Raw genomic sequence first — 6181 nt, forward strand, 5'->3', positions numbered from 1 at the left:
TGCTGTCCCTCAGCTCTTCAGCTCAAGGCGAGCGCTCTACCACTTGAGCTACAGTGCCACTTCCGGTTTTCTGGTGGTTTATTGGAGATAGGAGTCTCATGGTCTTTCCTGCCAGGGCTGGCTTTGAACCGCGATCCTCAGATCTCCGCCTCCTGAGTAGCTAGGATTACAGGCGTGAGCCACCAGCGCCCGGCATAAAATTTTTAATTGTTATTATCAAGGCGATGTACAGAGCGGTTATAGTCGCATAAGTCAGGTGAAGAGTGCAGGTCTTTTTGGACAAGGTCACCTTGTCCCTCACTCTCTCCTAGTTTCCCCCTCCCATTCACACTCATAAGTTGTGTAGTTCATTTTCAACATAGTGTCCGGGGAGGACTCTATTTCTAACTTCATGATTGCAGTCCCCAGCTAGGAGATGGACATGAACAAACAGAAAATCCGTAAGAAATGTCCCAATGTCCCAGTCAAAGGCAGGGGTCAGAGGACAGGCCAGAGACTCTGGGATCCACAGGCATTTCCCCCCCTTGAAACAGGATCCGTATCAACGATCATATCTGTAAATAAAGAAGCAACTTCCCTGGAGCAAAACTTGGCTCAGAGAAGTCCTGTCCCAACAGGGACTTTCAAAACAAAAGCATTCTTAACCAGCCAGGACACTGCCGAGGCAAAGGGCAAAAACACACATTCTCTTTTGGAAATGCATCGCCTGTAGTTTATAGTTTCTACCACCCTGGTTTGTGGAAGTAGTTAAGCACCGGTCAACTTATTTAAATGCAGCAGGGAAGTAACAAAACATGCAAACATCCCTTAAAAGACCATCCCTTCCCAACAGGGCAGGAGCTTCTGGAATTATACTAACAACCAGGTGAGGTGAAAAGTCACGCTGTCTCCCACACTTCTCAACAGCAGGGTGCACAAAGCTCCAGACTGAGAGACACAGCCTTGGATTTGAGTTCAAGCACAGCATGGTAGACCCTTTTAGAATCAGCTCCCTCTTCTGAAATTCCCTTTCTTAAAGTGGGGTGCATGCTCTCCTGCAAGCTCTCGAGTCTGTGGGATTGTGGGAGTCAGCCTCATGCCCCTGGGCTGAGGATGGATGGGGCATGGACGGGGCGTGGTGGTGGTGGAGGGGCGTGGCCGGGGCATAGTGGAGGGGCGTGGCCGGGCGTGGCCGGGGGCGTGGTGGAGGGGCGTGGGTCTGTTGTCAGTCAGGGTGGGGCGGGGCATGGTGGCAGTAGAGGGGGCGTGGTCAGGCATAGTGGGGCGGGCGTGGTGGCAGTGGAGGGGGCGTGGTCATGCTGGGTGGGGCGGGGCGTGGTGGTGGTAGGGGGGCGTGGCCGGGCCGGGCGGGGCCGGGCGTGGAGGAGGGGCGGGGCCGGGCTGGGTGGGGCGGGGCATGGTGGCAGTATAGGGGGCGTGGTCAGGCAAATTGCAGCGGGCGTGTTGCAGTGGAAGGGCGTGGCCAGGCCGGGCGGGCGGGCGTGGCCAGGCCGGGCGGGGCGGGGCGTGGTGGCCGGGTGAAGCCAGGCTTCATGGCTCACTGTGAGCCATCTGGACCCCTGGACTTTCTCACTTCCTCTGTTAACTCACAGCAGGGCTTGCTCACAGGACCTGCGCTAAGCGCTTCAGACCAGTGTTTTCCAAAGCATGTTGTGCACTGCAGAAGTTACAAGGAATTTTTAAAGAGTTGTTAAGAAAGAAAAGGGTAATACTAGGTTCAATAAAATGGGATGGATTTTATTTCCTTTTTATTGGCATCTATTAGTTGTTCAAAGAGGTTTCGTGGTGACATTCCCGAGCACACGCATGCGAGCTTCAATCACGTCCACCCGCAGTTACCCTCCCTTCCCCTCCTCTCCTCTTTCCTGTTCCTAACAGCTCTCCTCTTATTTTCTGTCCTTCCCCACCCCCAAATTCCACCCACCAGGGAAAATAGGCACTGCCTGTCTTTCTGAGTCTGGCTTATTTCATTTAACTCAATCTCAGTTCCATCCCTTTTCCTGCAAGTGACCGGATGTTCTTCGTGGCTAAATGAAACCCAGGGTGCGTGTGTGCCCCCTTGTCTGCTACGGAGCTGCATTTCTTCTCACTATCCCACCCAAGGGGAGGCTGAGCTAGGAGGCTGTGGTGGAGGCTGTGTAGGAGGTGGGGGTCTAGCCTCTTTTTGCCTTGGGGCTGTTTCCACGGGGTCTCTCCAGTAGCTCTGCTAGTCCTGGTTGGACTCAGAGGGCTCAATGCCAAGTCTTGAAGTTCTTGTAAAATTTCCCATTTACAAATAACATAGTTGTTTTGTTTTTCAATTTTATTTTCGAAACGTGGAAAGGTTGGACAAAGGGTTCCCATTTAACATTTCCATCTGAGGCAGACTTTTTTTAAAAATTAGAATTATGATTTGAACTCAGGACCTTGTACCTGCTAGGCAGGTATTTTCAGATGCATTTGAGTGGCCAGAATTCACCGTTCACCAGGGAAGGCTGAGGGCTACTGGGCCACGGAGCCACATTCCCTTCCCCACATGTGTTGGCATGTCCCCGCGTTCGCACGTTCGGGGTCGCAGAGGGACTTGAACAAGGACGGCAGTCAGCCCGCGTCTCTCTGGCAGAGGCAGCCTGCCCGGGACAGATGTATTCCGAAGGCCTCGGCCGGTGCCCCTTGCAGGAATGGTGCACATGTGTTCAGCAAGAGCAGCTGGGGTCCCACGGGCCTGGAAGGCGGTGTGGGGGGCTCGGGAACTGCTCCCAGGGGGTGCCCAGGGCCACAAGGCCTGACGCACAGGCGCTGGACCTGCAGCTGGCCGGGCAAAAGCCTCCTTACTCCAGGCCGGGTGGCCCCCCACCGTGCGCCGCACCCCACACCTCTCGGGCACGAGGTCAGTACACCACCATTGCTTTAGAGCTTGCTGGCCCCGGCCAGGCCGCAGGCTCAGGGCTGAGAGGGCCGCTCCTCCCTTACAAACGGGGCTACGGGATGACGACACGAGGCTGAGATCTAGACTCCACCAGTGGGCTGGCAGCGATGGATCCATCCACTCTCGTCAGTACTGACTCTCATTCTTAAGAGAGAACTTTGTAACAATGCTTTCATCCTTTAGGTTAAAAAAAATGGAGGATGAGGCGGGGTGCCGGTGGCTCACCCTTGTAATCTTAGCAACGCAGGAGGCTGAGCTCCAAGGATCCTGGTTTGAAGCCAGCCAGGCAGGAAAGTCCAGAAGACATTTATCTCCAATGACCAGCAAAAAGCCAGCTGTGGTTCAAGTGGTGGAGCACCAACCTTGAGGGAGAAGGCTAGGGGACAATGGTCAGACCCTGAGTTCAAAACCCATTTATCCCACACGTGCACGCTTACACACACACACATACGCACACACTCACCTCTTGAGAATAAATTCAGTGCCCATTTCTCCTAAACAGTACCCCATTTTACAGGAAAGGAAAGGGGCCTAGTCCTGCCATTACCCACCTCTCAGCAGCAGCAGTAAGATCATTTCAATAGCTCAAATGTCTTGAGTCAGTTTATTCTTGAGCACAGAGTTGTGAAATCAAACTCATGGCCAAAGCCACACCAAACCAAGGTCCTGGGCCCCTCCCCCCAGCTCCGCTCAGCTCCCCTCCCTCCTTCCTCCTCCCTCCTCTCTCCACTCCTTATTTTTCTTCCTTTCAAGAGACAGCATCTCACTGTGTAGCCCTGGGTGCCCCTGAACTTCGTCCAATACCTAGAAATCTCCATTAAACTCCTGATGGTGTTATCCAGGAGATTATAAAATAGAAATTAGAAAAATCTTTAATGCCTATTTTCTGCATGGCAAGCAAGAAGTATTTCTCTAGGGTTCTACTTATTCCTACTTTAGCCCTGTTATACTAAACTAAATCCTTGCGAAAACTTTCAAAAAATAAAATAAAATACAACTCAGTTAGATGTACATGTGGGAGACCTTAGGAATATTCCCTTTCAATGATAAACTTCTTAACCAAGAGGAAAAACAAACAGTTACCCATGCAAGGTTAGAAATTAAACTAAACAAAGGATCTAAAAAGAAGAGGCAGTGGGCACGGTGCTGCCTGCCTGTAATCTCAGCGCTGGGGAGGCCGGACAGAGGGGGTTCCAGGTCAGCCTGAGCGATGAGGCCGGATCGTCTCACAGGCCATGAACGGGTCCCCGGAGGAATGGACGGAAAGGGTGTATGGGGAGTCATTAACCAACATTTAAGAAGTGATTCTGCTTTGTTTTGTAAATTTACCTCTCTGACACCTTAAATTAAAAGACTTTTAGGGATCCTTATTGTCCATTTGACATTTAGAATTTTTGCATTATTTGAGTCTAGCTTGTCTCGTAATTACTATGAAAAAAAAGATTCCATGAAATGTCAAATCGAAAGAATAGGAATAAACAAGCAGTCAAGGGAAGTTTGATGTAATCACATTTATGCCTACGGTGTGTGTGTGTGTGTATGTGTGTGTGTGTGTGTGTGTGCATACGTGTGCACACCTATACTGGGGCTTGACCTTGGGGCCTTGCACCCTTGGTTGGCTTTTTCACTCAAGACTGGTGCTTTACCACTTGAGCCACTGCTCCACTTCTGGCTTTTTGCTGGTTACCTAGAGATAAGAGTCTCATGAACTTTCCTGCCTGGGCTGCCTTTGAAGCGCAGTCCTCAGATCTCTGCCTCCTGAGTCGCTAGGATGACAGGCGTGGGCCACTGGAGCTTGGCTCTATGCCTAGCAATTTTATCAGTGCACACACTGTCCAACTTATTACCCCACTATTAATGGAATTAGAAAATGAGGGTGTGGAGGTCACCATATGGAAGGAAGTGGCTGGGAAGGTGTGAGCCTTCCCCTCCAGCGGGGAGACTTTGCTCAGTTTGAACAACTGATAGTGCTCATAAACACCAGTTCCTTCTGAATGGTGCAGTCATTCTTTTGGTGTGTATGTGGGGTCAGTCATGGGGCTTGAACTCTGGGCCTGGGTGCTGTCCCTCAGCTCTTCAGCTCAAGGTGAGTGCTCTACCACTTGAGCCACAGCGCCACTTCCAGATTTCTGGTGGTTCATTGGGGATAAGTCTCACGGTCTTTCCTGCCTGGGCTGGCTTTGAACCTGGATCCTCAGATCCCAGCCTCCTGAGTAGCTAGGGTGACAGGTGTGGGCCACTGGCACCCGGCTGCAGCCATTCATCTTGAAAACACGCACAGATCAGCTTTCGTCCACGCGCCTCGGACTTGCTGGCCTTTACTGTCCTGCTAAGTGTGCATTGTACTGGAATAATATAAATCCGGTCCGCTGAATTCCTCAAGGTAGTACACGCCTCCTTTAAGCGCTTTAAGCTGCATTTTTCATTCTTTCCATGGTAAGATACTCTATATTTTATTATTCTTTCCAGGGCATTTCTGTGCAAGGAATCCACACAGTAGCGTCTAGGCGTTCAGTCAGAAGGGAGAAGGAAGAGCGAGAGGGAGAGGAAAGGCGGGAGGTGGGGACAGCAACCAGGCTCAGAGGGAGCAGAGGCCCGGGGAGAAGGCAAACCCTGAGGAGGTCAGGCCCCGTCCGCGATCCACCTGCCGTGCCTCCCGGTGAGCAACTCCTAGAGCTGACTGGGGAGCAGAAGCCCCCAGCCTCTCCTCCAGTTCCACTCACAGCCTGCTCGGAGTGCCCGCCAGCGCTCAGGCAGGAAGTCCCACCCACCTGACAGAGACGCACGTGCGCGGTCACCCTTCAGACCATTCTTGCCGCTCTTTTCCACACTGTGCTTTCTCGCTGGAGAAGTAAGAGAGAGGTTCCCTGGCTGATCTCTCCTTCAAAACCTTCCAAGTCTTCTAGGCTGACCTTCTAGACTCTTCTAGATAAAATATCCAGACCCCTAGGCCATGTGTCAGGAGGCTGTGGATGCACAACCTAAGTCTGGCTGCCGAGACCATCTGGTCACTCGCGGTGGCTTCTGAGGACCATCTGTGCGGTGTGGCGGAGCCGCCCCGACCCTGACCAGGGTATATGTTGTGTTAACACTTTATACACATGATACTTCACCCTCAGAAAAACGCTGAGGTGGACAGGCCTCAGGGATATTTTACTGGACAAGAAATGGGGAAGGGCTGGGAAGGTGGCTCAGTGGTAGAGCGCTTGCCTTGCATGCCTGAGGCCCTGGGTTCGATTCCTCAGCACCACATAAGCAAAAAGAAAAAAGCCG

At 52.1% G+C, this 6181-nt stretch overlaps 1 protein-coding gene across 1 annotated transcript in view; it reads left to right on the plus strand.

Annotated features, from left to right (window-relative positions):
• Gcm1 (glial cells missing homolog 1 (Drosophila)) overlaps window positions 1-6181 on the plus strand; it is a 22825-nt gene that overhangs the window by 9625 nt on the left and 7019 nt on the right. The gene's annotated exons all lie outside the window — the stretch shown is intronic.

This window comes from Dipodomys ordii, unplaced genomic scaffold (assembly GCF_000151885.1).
Source record: "Dipodomys ordii isolate 6190 unplaced genomic scaffold, Dord_2.0 Scaffold44, whole genome shotgun sequence".
Classification (NCBI taxonomy): domain Eukaryota; kingdom Metazoa; phylum Chordata; class Mammalia; order Rodentia; family Heteromyidae; genus Dipodomys; species Dipodomys ordii.